Source organism: Drosophila virilis, chromosome 3, assembly GCF_030788295.1.
Source record: "Drosophila virilis strain 15010-1051.87 chromosome 3, Dvir_AGI_RSII-ME, whole genome shotgun sequence".
In the NCBI taxonomy this organism is placed as follows: domain Eukaryota; kingdom Metazoa; phylum Arthropoda; class Insecta; order Diptera; family Drosophilidae; genus Drosophila; species Drosophila virilis.
Genome location: NC_091545.1, coordinates 21,995,001 through 22,009,773, shown reverse-complemented (window position 1 = coordinate 22,009,773; position 14,773 = coordinate 21,995,001). Strand labels below are relative to the sequence as shown.

The following is a 14,773-nucleotide window of genomic DNA, read 5'->3' as shown; positions in this document are numbered from 1 at the left end:
ACTCGGTGGAACAGGCCAAAAAGGATTTGCACGATGTTTAGCCGTTGTTGCAGCAATTTTCCACTATTACCCAGTCACAGGTGCTGGCGGCCGCAGGACGATGGCAACATGACGGCATAAAATGCACACAATTTTCAGTGATTCCTTTTTGGCCCGGGCCAAAAGGCCAAGCCGAAGCGAAAGCCAAAGGAAAAGCAAAAGCAGTGAAAATAATATTAAAGGCCATTAGGCTCATATAGACAAGTTAAGTGGCTCTTTTTAGTGTCGCCCGTGCGCCTCTGCAAGCCCCCCCTTTGCTCTGTTTGCTCTTGGCTCTAGCTTACATGTGCGCCATACGAGTGTGTGTTGGCAGTTTTTAGATTTTATTTTATGCCTCGGCTGTTGCCAAGGCAAAAGAAGTCATTAACGTGTCGTTGTCTTTGATGCTCATGCTCGAGCAGGAGCAGGAGCAGCAGCGGCGGCAGCGGCAGCGGCAACAGCAGCAGCAAAACCAAAAAGAAAGCCAAATTAAATTAGTTAACCACATGGCAACTTTTGTCTGCAGGGCGACACAGAGCAGACAGCAGATGGGAGGTTGTCAGAGCTGCATGGAGGCACCACTAATTGTTGCATGTTATGTTTTTGCTTATCTTTGGGGCTGCCCCCGAGCGCAGTCAGCTCGAAATGCGCCCTAGACAAGTAATTGTATTTTAAATGTTAGCCAAAGGTGAAAAGGCCAGCCAGCAATGTCGCGTCTATAAATTATACAAGAAATGGTTAACAAAAGAGCGAGAAAGCAAGAAATGAGAATCTGTTGTAGCAAAAGAGTCGCTGACAAAGCTCAAAGCTCATGTGTTCCCAGCTACATTTTTCCCTGACATTTTTCTTTGCTTTTTTCACTTTTTTTTTGTTCGTTTATTTTTACAGCTGCCTTTTGGCTGGGCACTTTTGCCAATTGACATGTAAATTGACATTTAATGGTTGCTAATGAGCGTCTGAGGATTAGTTTCTTTCAGCCGGGCAACGCGGCAAGCTGAGCACTGGAAGGACTCAGTTATTTGCATAGGTGCCACGGGGAATGGGGAATTGAGAGAGAGAGCGAGAGAAAGAGGGGTGACTTTAATGCGAGGATTACCGACTGTAGCTAATAATGAGCCCCCCAGTTATTCTTGATGTATAAAGTATTTGAGGTATAAGCATACATAATTCAAATAAAAATAATAATGCTCTTTTTGTTTTTGCGTACTTTGTTACTTTAACTCATAATTGCTTTAGCCACTTTGAGTTATTAATTAATCCAGCTGCCATTGCCGCTGACAATATTTTTGCCATTTAAAGCCTTTAACATGGCAAACAAGTTGCTGCAAAATTGTAGCTAATAAATCATTAAGCAAACAAATAAATACTCCATTAATTTTCACAGCTTAGCACACAACGAACGCAAAAACCCCACAGAGGACGTTGCACAACTAATTTGAAAGCTGCTTCTAGAAATCGCCTGCTAATGCGACCAATTCATATTGAAAACTCTTAATCAGATTATGATGGATGGCTGCCGGAGCAGCTTTGCGGACCTCAAATGCAATGTAAATATATTTTAGTTATTAATTATTTTGTGGGCATTTTGAATCCGAAAAGCAAAAGCTGTTTTCCAATTACCAGTTGAGACCGGGCTGAGGACTCGTCCTTAGTTGCGGCTCCAATAACATTTGTTTAGCAAAAATTGATTGAAATATGAGTATGAATAACACAAACACAATATCCCAGCCCATGTTTGTGTCTGTGTACCTGTATCTATATCTGTATCTGCTTTCGTCTATGTTTATTTTGACATAAATTATTGAAATTGTAATTACTTAGGCCAGGAATGGGGAAATGAGCAAAGTCGCATATTAAGTAGTACTTGACAGCGTTTTAATTTTATTCCTGTCTTTTTTGCTAATGCAAATTTAATTAGTTCCGCTGCCCGTAAACATGTTTCTTGGCTTTAGTTTTACATGTGCACTTTATATACCTCTTAAGTGCTGTGATTGATGATGATGGAATTGCATTAACTACGCGCAACGGACTAATTAAAATGCAATTTTTTATTATGATTGGTCAGGGCATGGGATAACATTAGCAAAAACAAAAATAGAAATCGATCTCAAAGTATTCCATACGAAACGAATCGTCAGTTAGTACTTGGCCCCCAGTCAAATCAATAGATACGATATCTAACCTATGTTTATGTATAGAAATTTGAGCTTAGTTCTGGAATAATAACCGGCTGTCTATCAATATTCCACAGCCACGCCCAGTCGCTGCAGGCGCAGGCACTGTGAAACCATTTTTATGGCTCGCATCAGCACAGTCTGCCTGGCATCCTGGCACTCCAGCATCCTGGCAGGCAGGCTGCCTGCCCAGCCGTCGAGGTGTCAGTATTTATACAGCAAATAAGCTAAATTTTTCCTTTATGACTCCCACAACGGGCAAACAGTTGGTGGATGAATGCGAATGCGAGTGCCGGCATCGTCGCCAGACAATTGTGTGGCAATTGTCAAAAGTCTGCCCTGTCAAATGGCAGGAATTGCTATTCCATACTCCACACTGCACCCTTCCATACCCGAACCACCGTCTAAACTTAGGGCTGACGTTTATATATGACTAGTGATAAGTCAGCGTCAGGCAAGACGTTGACACCAAGTGCAAGTGGGGTCCCGGCTATGCGGCCGATGTTCTCTCTGGCTGTTTTGTGTCTCATTTTGCGCTTTGTTGTTGTTATGATGCCGTGGAATCCTTTGGGTCTCTTTGGGGCCTTAAAGCGCTCAGTTTATTTGTCAGTTTGAAATTTACAGTAATAAGCCCAAAGTTGAGCATAGGCTGGGGACACGAATGACAACGATGGCGTGCAAATGACATGTAGAACCGAGTATAGCAACAGCCCGGGCATAAAACATCTTTGCCATGGCCTGGACTGGGAGGGAGGGAGCGGGAGAGGCCCATCAGCTACAGCTGAATTCAAAAGTAAATTAGTTATTAGCGTTGTAAGTAGTTCAAAAGTTCTATAGAGTTTTGACTTTTGTAGAGTTTACAGCATCGGCGTTGGCATTGGCATTGGCGTTGGCATGCCGAAAACGAGCGCTAAAATGCGCCTAATTGTTAATTAGTGTCAGCGTGAATTAGTATTTACAGCGTGGCAGCACACAGTCAAACGGACCGTCAGACAGTTTTGGGGTAGAGGCCGCAGAGCATTTCAATGGAAGATTTTTCTCTTTTAGGCATTTTACATGGCAAGCCCAAGTTTTTGGTTTGGGCGCACAACGGAAATTGTACAAAAGTCAGCACCAGAGAACCGAGAAAGACGCGCCAAAAGTTTGTCTTTAGACTCTCCTCTCTACTCTGTGGTATTGAAGTGTTAATTAATATTGAAAAGGATCAACTTTTGTGTGACTTTGGCTTTGTGTGCAAAGCCAAGCAAATGAAAATTGAAAAGGATTCCATGGAGACTCACAATGATGGGGTTAAGAATACACCAAATTCGAGTTGCTCATGAATTTCTTTAAGTTGCGACTTGGGTAGAAAGTGTTTTTAAGAAAATACATTGCTACACAGAATGTGCAGACTGTAAAAACTGCAAATGCTTTTGCAGACAGAGAAGAGTCCTGATGAACAGGCTTGGGATAGTATTTCTTGTATAATAGCTCAGCTTCATATTAAAATAATAATTACCATAAGGGCATTCACAGGCAGTCAGATCCCAAAGTTCGCCTTGCAAGGGCATCGGAATTGACTTTCTTTTTGCATTTTTGGACAGGACCCGGTAATAAATATGCAGCAGCGGCAGCTTGCTGGAAAGTGGGCGAATGAATCTGAATGGAGAAGGCAATCTTGACATGCCATTAACATTTCATGTGCACCTTGCCGTTGTCTTTTTCGCCAGCCGCCAAAGACCATGGCGTTCTGCAGCTGCACCCACAGTCGAAGCCGCAGCCGCAGCCGCAGTCTCAGCCGGCGTTGGCTATCACACTAAAAGTCAATATAAAGTAAAATTTTTTTTATGACCTCGGGATTATCATTTTGCGCTGCAGCTTGACATGAAATTGGCTGCACTGTGGGTAACCAGAAATTGGCTATAAAAGCAAAGAGCGACGACCAAAAGGTGCTCGCTTCTTTCGCTGTCTTATGCCCCCTACCCCTCCCCCACCACCACCCATCCACTCTATACTGTCGACGTTCTATAAAAAATATAGAAATTTTTATTTTAAGTAGTGACGCGTCAGGGATAATGTTAATGGCACATAGCATTTTCATTTCAAACGCATAAAAGTGTCCAACGTCTGTCCACGGGAAATGTTTAAAAAAGAAGAAGAAGAGGAAGTACAGGAATATGAGAAAACCGAGGGCTGCAAAGCAGTGCAAAAGAAATGTCAACCCACTGCGCCTGGATGACTCTTTGTGGCTGTCGCTTTATGTGCGCAGATTTTCCATTTTTATACACATATATTTGTATATATATGCATATATACAAAAATATGTATGTGTGTGCATTTAATAAGGGGAACGCATATCTCTCACGATAAAGTGGAATTTAAAGTTTATGAGCTAGACAGAAGGACTCACAGGACTCAACACACGACGGGTAACCGTCGCATATGCCGTATGCTTTATAATTATATGGCCGGCATTTTTTTATAACTCAACGAATGTTATGTGCGCTTTGACCCGGCCAGCCTGAAGGGGAGAAGGACCCTTGCCCATGAAATGCGCCTGGGATGTGGCTGAAGATTGCTTGTAATAGGCAATAGACGGGCACATAAATTTCAGCAATGAAAACGGGCACAGGAACTGTTACGAGTAAATGGGAGTGCGGGACTTGAATGACAAGTCTGGAGTTCTGCACTTAAGAAGTATGTTTCAGTTGCGTAAGGTTATCAATATTGTTGTTGTTAGGCTACAAACCAAACTTATTGTATTATCGTAAACGTATTATCAGACAAATATTAATAAATAAATATACATACGTATATAAAAAATAATAATATCGTATTCAAAGACTAAGAGGGCATATATATATAATCAAACCCATTTATGAGCACAACTTCTTAACTTATCGATTAATTGCTAACATTCATGGCACACATACAACACTTTATTAAATGTATTACATAATATGCTTACGTTTAGAAACTTTGTACACTGCGCTCTGCTGCACTTTTATACTCGGAACGCGTGCTCGGTAGCTCTGTGGAATGCGTGTGGGGTTGCTTTAAACTGGTTTTAGTTTTGGGCTTGTTAACTGCGTTGTACTTGGCTGTTCAATGATCTGGTATAATTGATATCCCTGTAGTCTAATTGAAATCTTAATTTCTTAAGTCACCAAAGAGTTTAACACATTAAGAGAACCTAAACAGGAGTTCAGGTTAATGCTTGTGTAAAGCTAATGAAAGCTCTGTCTACATTTAGGCACGCGTTTGCAATCTAAGCTTTTAATTGTGAGTTTTAATTGATCACTGCTTAACTAAACTTTGCACTACACGGCGTATGTGCGATAATCAACTATTATTTGCCCTACAACTATTTATATAGGCAGATAAGTTCTAAGCCACAATTGTTTGCATCTTACTGTTGGCTCATGTAACTTTAAGCTTGCAGTCGGCTTTCAGTTTGTTTTTCATGTACGTCTGCTAAACAGCTTTATATTTTTTATAATTCTCTATATAATAGTATATTGTATTATAGTGTTTGGTTTTTATTGCACATTCCAATTAATGTCGTCAAGAGCATCCATTTCTCAGTATCTCAGCTGCTGTCTTTAGTTCAATGTCTTCATTTCGCGTGCTAAAATTTTCATTTTCGGTTTTATTTTTTCATTTATTTTCGTATTTATAAAGTTTTGATGTATTTTGACGTTTGACGAAAAAAGAGAGAAAAAAGAAAGAGAAAAAGAAGGAATAAATAAAATTTTTATAATCTCCGTTGTTGTTGGACGGTGTAAATGTTGTTGCTTACTTTTAATTTATTTATTATTTAGAGTCGTTTATGATTTAAAATTCATTTTGTTTGCACTACAGAAATTGGAGCAACGCAAATTACGCACAACAGAAAATGTTTTCGTGTCAATAACAATAACAAATTGCATTTTACTTATTTATTTTGATTTTTCTTTTCTTTTTAATTTCCTAATTTGGGTAAATAAGAAGAGAGCACAACATTGAGCATAAGTTTGCATTTTCTGCTAATAAATATATACGTTTTATTTTTTTGATTTTTAGATAATTTGTTTACGCACAACATCAAGGAAACAACAACACTGAGATATAAAAATTTTATTATATTTTAGACACAAAACTTAACAGATATATTCATGTTAATTAAGTTTTAGCTGCTAGTTAAAATAAGGTCTTAAATGACTGAAGGTCAAAGCATCAAAGTTCGATATTTGTTAAAAAAAAATAATTGAATATATAAAGAACGCACGATATATAAGGAAATACGTATATGTATAATTTAAAAGTCACGACAACGACACACGGCATATAAAAAATAGTACTTATATAAAAATTGTATGCATATTTATGTTTATGGGCTAAGATTTTTGCTATTAACTAGCTAATTTAAGGACTAATATATAGATTTAAATTTAGACACCATTGTAAAATAAATGAATCAAAATATATTGCATTTGAAAATGTTGTCCATGGATTTGCAAATATCAAGATTTTCTTTATGTGAAGACAAAAACAAATGTGATAGACCTGGGCTGATGAGCCCATAATTAATTGAAAATGTGTTGCCTGGCTGAACAAATGCCTCGAATAACGCTCAAATCAATGCAGAAACTTCGTTGGAAGTTTGAAGTGTAAGTTGGAAGCAGCTCAACACCTTGACAGCAAATGCCACAAGCAAACAAATGAACCGATGAACGAAATAACAACAGCAGCAATAACAACAACCTCAAGTCAGACGTCAATCAAATTGCTAGCCAAGTTGGGAAAATGCTTCAATAAACATGTCTTACATAAAACATTTTAATTAAATTATATTTTATATACTTATGTGTGTAGCAATGCATGTGTGCTTCAATGTGAGAGTGCATGTGTGCGTGTGTGCAATATTTATCAATTTTCCAGGGAGGGGTAGCAAAAACAAGAGTCATCACAATAACCATACATCTTCGTCTAGCATACACACGCACACACACACACACACACACGCACTCACACACGCACACACACACACACACACGCATACAGAGAAGTAAACAAAAGTGTTTTAGCGCTCTCAATGCACATCACTCATTTACACGCACACACGAAAGGAGTAAAGAAATAGAGGGCATAAAGTAAAGAGAGAGAGAGGGAGAGAGAGATAGGGAGAGAAAAGAGAGAGACAAATGATAAAAGAAAAGAGCAATCGAATTAGCCACTGTGATACTGGCTGAAAAGCATATAGCCTTGGATTAATCTTAACTAGACCAAAAAATGCGCAAAATAACACTCAACACTCCTGATGAGGCAGAAAATTTTATTTATAATTGAATTTGAAGAAATATATTAAAAAAACAACAGCTGTGAGCTAATATTAATTAATTATTTGTCTGCCTACCAAAACTGATCAAAACTATGAGAGAGAAGAGGTGTAAAGGCTTATCAAATCTCTATTAAAATGTATGTTTTTTGCCTTGCTAAACTGTTTGTTTTCAATATTAATCCAATATGTTGCTCTCAGCTGGTGTCATTACATACGGTTCAGAGAGTAAGAGACTAAGAGACAAAGAGACAAAGAGGGAGAGCGGGGTTGCGAGAGAGAAGCCATTGCTCGACTTTAATTTAATTTTTGTGGTGGCTGTTGTTGTTTATTTTGTTTGCTCGTTGCGCGCAATTAATTGAACTTGCAGCACATGCCTCAGACTCTGGCACAGTCTCAGCCTCAGTTGCAGACTATTGACAGCCTTCAGGGTCTGCACTATTTGCGGCAGGGGCAGCGGCAAGGGCTGTGCCAGGGGCTGGTAGCTTTTTGTGTATTGGTGCGGTTGAGTCGATGAACACTTAAGCCGCACTCAATGCAGCCACAGTTGACGTCGCTCTGCTCGTTTACCCGTTACGCTTTTCGGAATTTAACTAAGACAAACACCACAACGATAACAACAGAGTAACCCAAGCAACAACAACAACAGCAACAACAGCAACAACAACAACAACAGAAACCACAACAACAACTATAATGGAAACAACAACACTAACAAGTTGTGTAGTTTGTTGCCTTTCGTTTCGGATCTACTTTTCTGTTGCTGTTGCTGTTTCTGTTGCTGTATGAGAAACGCTTGCGGGTCTTACATTGGCTTAGCAGCAAACTTGTCTAAGCTCGGGCCAAGCGGGTGGACAGTGCGACGAGGTAGCAGGGGGACGGGTAAAAGACTGCTGGGTTTTTGCAATTACAATTACGCATAGAAGAGAGTAAACGGAAATAACAAAGAGTAGGAACAAGTGCCAGAAGTAGAATGCTATGAGCAGTAATTGTAATGGCTGACAAAGTACGCAAAACATTTAGCAATATAACGGACATTCAGGCATTCGCCCAATAAGGTATGCTACGAATTTTTTGAGGAATGCGCCAAACACAAGAGTTACATCTTAAATGTGAAGACCTTATGACAGTATAAATTAACATTAGGCAATACAAAACGAGGCTTTAAACAGCAGGCAGCAAGCTAGGGGGAGAAAGAGAAACTGGGAAAGACACATCGAAGTCGCCTTTAAATTTCAAGTCGCAGCATCCCTTAAGAACTCTGCTAACATCTTCGACTTTGTGGTCAAGGCTTCGGCCCCTCCCTAGCATGACCTAAGTAGTTGCGAATGCTGCCTCTAAAACATATTGCACAATTACTTGGCACACACTCGCATACACTCAAATAGCTAACAAAATTTATGTTATTGTTTGTCTGGCAGCGGTGTGGCGGTACCAGGACCTGGACTAGGACTAGCACTACCTTTTGCAGGCAAAGGACTCCCATATTATTTGCACATACATATACATTTTTTTTGTGCCCCTCACGTGTGTGTTTGTGTGAGAACTGTGCTGCAACATTTTATTTATCGCACTGGCCATAAAATGCACGCTGGGGGCATTTGTAACAATTTTCAGACACACACAACAATGGAAACAGTTCCGTCGTCCGACCGTTCCCCCCGCCCAGTTCGCGGCACACTGTGCAGCCATTCTTAGTCAGGTTAAAATATTACAACATCATGCTTAAAAGTCACGTTTAAACGCTGACGACGTCGGCGCCGAAAGATTATTGCATTTTAGAACCCGCCTGTTAAGCCCCTCCACATATCTCCCTCTCTTTCTCTCTGTTGCTCTCCTGCGCTCGCTGCACACCTGAGCCGCACACAATCACAAACAAATGTAGTTCATTTCAGTTGCCAAAGTCGACGGCGGCGTCGGCGTCGACGTCTGCGCCTGTCTGCTATGCTATGCCAAATAAGTAATAGTGTTGCAACGTGCCTGCCGCATTTTATTTCCCTTTTCAAAAAGAAAGAGTGGTAACGAGAGAGAGACAGAGAGGGAGTGAGACTGGATAAAGAGCAGGCCGAGAGTGAAGGGAGCTGCAGCTGGATTGCTGATTGTATAATTCGTGTGTTGCGAGTGAAAATTTTATACTCCTATATGCTTGATGCTTGATTGAATTGAATTGATGTGAGTGCCGTCTGTGACTCCTCCGACTGCGATTCAGACTCGATTCAGACAATCCACTCTGTCTCCGTCTCTGCTCGTTTTTGGCTTTTGCGGTTACGAAACCAATTTATTTGGCTTGTGTGCGTGTGGCTGTGTGCGTGTGTGTGTGTGCAACGTTGTTATTTATTTTAAACAGGTAACTGGTAAGCCTGTGATGAGCACAGCACAGCAGCGCCAGCTCAGAAATCCTTGAAAGCCAAAAATGATTTCATAAGATGAAAAGCGATTTTCCGCACACACATTTTTGCGGCACCCATCGAAGAGGCAGTGAGCATGTGTCTCTGAGCGTGTGTGTGTGTGAATGACTATGTATGAGAAGAGAGTGTGTGGGGAAGAACATGTGTAAGCCACAAATACTTTTTCGGCAGCTTTTCGAGCTGGCAAATTGCAACGAAAGCTATATTTTAGTTTTAAATTCATTCCAGGATGATGACAATTAAAGTAAAAATTGAGAAATGTATTGAATAAGAGAGATAGAGGCAGAAAGAAATAGAATGTGGGATTCATTCAAATATATTTGTATATTTTCGTATTAAGCTACAAAAGTTGGCAGGATTTAATTTTAAGCTTTAGCTCATTTTTTCGTAATCCATGTTAAAAATTGAGTTTTTTAGGCTTGCAGTCAGAAATTCAAATGGAATTCCATAATTGCTTTTGTGGAAAAAAAGCTTGTGAAGGGCTGAATTTTTATTTGCAGCTGACACAGTTAACAGAGAGTTCTCAGAATTTGGAACATCGGTTTTGTCAATGTTCCACGTAACTCAATTTAGCTTTAAAAAATATTTCAATATATTTGAAAGACGAGTCAAGGTCTCTAGAGCGCCCTCGCACTTGACATAGACACACAAATACACATTCACATACACACATACATGCACACATGCCTTATGAACAGGGCTGAACAGAGTAGCTATGTCTCCGCCTCCCTGGTCCTAGCCCTTGTCGCTGTCTGCTTGTCACACGCCTTTGTACCATTGTAAATGGAGTCAAGAAAGCAAAAGTCACTTTTTCAATTTTCAAAATTAAAAAAAAAAAAAACATTCTACGCACACACGAGTAAATCACTAAGTTACTGTGTCGCATTGATAAACCCTTATCAAGTGAGTTTTTTTTTTTTCACTCCGACTCAGTACACACACACACACATACACAGGCACACGCACTGCGAGACACGTTGACACATTGTCATAGGGCTACAAAAAAGTCACTAAACGAAATGCAGAGACCCTTTGTGATAAGGGTGAGCGGCGCCAAAAAGCATTGCCTACTTTTTGGCGTGAATTTAAAAGGCTGCTAAGCAAGACGGGCTGTTGCATGAGCGGGGCATTAAGGGTGGAAGGGATGCGAGTCGGCCTGTTATGTAGCTCGCATATTAAAATCTATAAAATATGCTCATGACTGCTTTACGACTTGAAAGCTCAAAGCCAAGAGCAAAACCAGAAGCTAGCTACCAGCAAAAAGTTCAATATTTGTAAATCTTATTCGCATACCCTCTTGCTCTTAATGCCCCTGTCCCTTTCGCTCTTACGCTTTCAAGGCGGCGCTCGTTCTTTATGGGTTAATGGTGCGAAAACGTGACTTAATGTGCGTGTGTAAAATTTGTTGGTTTCTTTTTTTTTTGTATTTTTTCGTTTCATTCCATTTTGCGTCTCCATAAGAGTTATGTTTCTGAGTGGGTCTGGAGTGTAATAGAGAGTCGCAGCTGTTGTGCAAAGGTCAAAGCAATTTGAGGCGCTCATCGTGGGGCGATGGCTTTTAATAGAAATGTCAGACAATTGGGTGCCAAGGCAAGCCAACAGCTTTAAAGCTAGATAGCAGCTAAAGAGAATGTCTGGGGAAAAGGCAGCGAGAATTTATGCATAGAAAGTTGTGTGTATATATGGTGGATGTGATTGAAGTAACTCGTCAGAATATTAAACAAAACATATTATTGGATTTTAGCTTGAGTGCCTGAGACAGCATAAAATGTAGAGATGTTCAGTCTATAAAGAGTTTGCCTTTGCAAACGTCTTTCCTTGTGGCAGTCTTTAAGACTTTCCCATTTGTAGCCCTTCTTTATAAGTTGCAGAATATTCACTTGTAAACTCTGCTCGTTATCATATTACTAAATATTTTTAGTCCCCAGAGCGTTTAAAAATTTCATTAACTCACTTGACTCGCCAAGCGTCATTTAATTATCTCTCTGTGTGCGCTTTAGCGTAAATGACAAATCCTTATGCTAAATATGCTTAATGCAACACACACACACATACAACCACACACACAGCTTACAACGTGCTGTACATATGCTTAATGAAGCTTATAACTCTCGACGTCTCGCTGCGCGTTCCCTCTCTCTATAACTCTCTTTCTCTCTCTCTCTCTCTCACTCAGTCTAACTCGTTCGTGGCTCTTCGCTTCCCTTTGCCCACATGCAACACGTACACGTCCTGACAATCCTGGCAACAGGCAGCATATGCCAAGCACGAAGGCCCGCCAGGCGAAATAATTATAAAGCGCTCGCAGCGGAAGCTGCAACGGAAATGTTACCTGCAAAGCACGTGCAGGCCCAAGAGGCGCCCAGGGATGAAGTGTGTAGGGGCTGCACGGTAAAGGGCAAGGAGGGGCACATGAATGGAGTGAGGTTCACCGGTTGTTCGGGTGCAAATTCTAGCACTGGCTGCGTTTAGTTTAGCATAATAACAGGCATAGCCGAAGCGAACGAACGCCTCCAATCTAGAGCCTGCAACTGCCACCTAGTTCTAGTTCCAGTTCCCGTTCCCCTTCCCGTTGCTAGTTGCCAATCTCTTTCCATTTGCAGCTGTCGACGTTGCCACATGGCAGCCACTAAACCAAAGCCACATTAGCTCGGCAGCAAATGTGGCAAAGCGTGTTAATAACTCACTGTATGTGATTGCTTGTGTGTGTGTGTCTGTGTTTGTGCGTGTGCGTGTGGCACTGAGTGCACTCTCTGCACTTGGGGGCACATGCATTTAAGTTTCGGGATTTCATAATAAACTTGGGCCTGCTTCGACGGTGCTCATCGTGAGTGCGAGTGCATGTGTGTGTGTGTGTGTCTATGGCAATCTTGTCGTCATCGTCGTCGTCGTCTTCTTGGCGTGTAATGGAGCATACTGCTCTTGCAGCTGAAAACCGAGTGCTATATAAAGACTGAGGCATGCTCGGATCTTTACATGCATAATGCATAAATTCGTTTCGTCAGCGCAGAGTCGACGACTCCTTAACTCGACTGTGCCAACGTCTTGGGCCTAATTTGTTGCATAATTAGGCGTGTAGTCGTCTGTGCAGCAATACTTTTCTACTTTTAGCCCATTTACGTTCGGTTTTGTTTAGGAAGCAATTTGGGCAAGGAGGCAGAACAGAGCACACTGTGCAATTGAGTGAAACGTTTTCTGGGCACCAGTGTTGATAGTTGCAATAGAAGCAGTATTCGAGATTGTTATACCATACGGATACACTGGAACTATGTGTAAATTTCCTTGTCTTTTTCTAAGGTAATATGCTGCCTTATGAATACCGCCTTTTAAGTGACTTTTTTATTTTATATTTAATCTGACATTTACCTTAAGCAATGCAGGACATTTAAGTGCATATTAAAGCTAAAACTTATTGGGGAAACTCAACAAAGCTTGAAGCCCATATCGCACTTAAAGCGCCAATCAGATCCTGTTTACCCACCCTCGTTCCCTTCCCTGCTGCGACTATTTTACCTGTTTCAATGCTTTTGTTAACATGACGCCACAGAAAACTAACAAAAATCTATACACATATACTTGAAAGCCGCAGAACACCTATAAGGCAACCATAATGTACACATCAGCGTGTGTGTATGTGTGTGAATGTGTGTATTGTGTGTATGCTTCATTATTATTATTATTGTTGTTGTTAGACGTTCTTCCTGCTCTCATCAGTGAACACATACGAGTATTATTTTTGTCGCATTGTTTGCTTCTCCTTCCGCTTGTCGACGCCATTGTTGTTGTTGTTTGTATGGTTCCTATTTCTTTCTACCTTTTTTTTTTGACATCGTCTCCTCGTCTCTCCGTTTTGATTAAGCTTCGTTGTCGTTGTCGTGTCGCTTTTGTTGTTGTTCTTCGATTTCGGTCACTAATGAGCAGCGTTAAAAGCGCAGCGAACTCGAGAAGGGCGTGACGCGGGGTGGGCGTACGGTCAGCTAAAGGACTTTGGTTGGAGGTAAACATTGTTTTTTCATTTGTGTTTACGTTTTTAACAGCTTTGACAGGTTGTCGTTATCCTTTTCAACACACTCACATACGCACACACACCTATACACGCACACATGCAGACATTGACAGACTGCCAGGCATTGTTAGCACAGATTTGGGTCAATTTATGCGTTCGGCTAGGCTGGAAAACTCATTGGCTTTGGCCTGTTCCGTGTGCCCGGGCATTGACAGCATTTTTCATTTGCCTAATGAATTCAATTATTTATTTACCTTGAGTTATTTCTTTAGCCCGAGCACTGACGCACTCTTCCTCGCTGCTGATCTGATTTTGCGTGCCAGTGCTTATTTAATTTGATATTTAGGGGATGAGCGGGGTGGCTGCGTGCAGGGGCAAAGACTGCCAAGTCGGCATTTCTAATTAATTCAGTACAAATTACATAGCATGGCCACGGGCGGGGCTAGCCGAGACGTGGCGAGTCGCGCAAATATAAAAATGGAAATTTAATTAATGTAAAAGCTTATATAATTGGAAATTGAAGTCTAATTAAAAGTGTGCGACAGCAGTACACTGCCAGCCTGCAGTCAATTGCATGCAACTGACATCGCTTCAAGCGCAAAATTAATTAACACTCTCCAACACACGCAACACACAGCATAGTCACACGCACAGCTTTTAATAGAAGTTGTATAGAAAAGTTAACAATTAAATTTGCCGCTGTGTTCAAAATCGCGACGCAAATTATTAACAACAAATAAACAATAATAATTTGAAAATTGGCAGCCGCAAACACACCAGCACACACACACACACACACACACACACGGCGACAATAACGAAATAATAAACTAATTAAATCAACAGTCGCTTGAACAAGGCTTTTGTTTCT

General features: G+C 40.8%; 1 protein-coding gene across 15 annotated transcripts in view; it reads right to left on the bottom strand.

Moving 5' to 3' along the window:
• Window positions 1-14,773, bottom strand: part of LOC6623466 (CUGBP Elav-like family member 4) — a 322,828-nt gene that overhangs the window by 72,557 nt on the left and 235,498 nt on the right. The window contains exon 1 of one of the 15 annotated variants that reach the window (XM_032434348.2): window positions 5,140-5,631. The exons of the other annotated variants lie outside the window; for them this stretch is intronic. The gene's annotated coding sequence lies outside the window, so the exon portion shown is untranslated. Of the gene's footprint in view, window positions 1-5,139; window positions 5,632-14,773 lie in introns of those variants that run through there. 15 annotated transcript variants of the gene reach the window in all.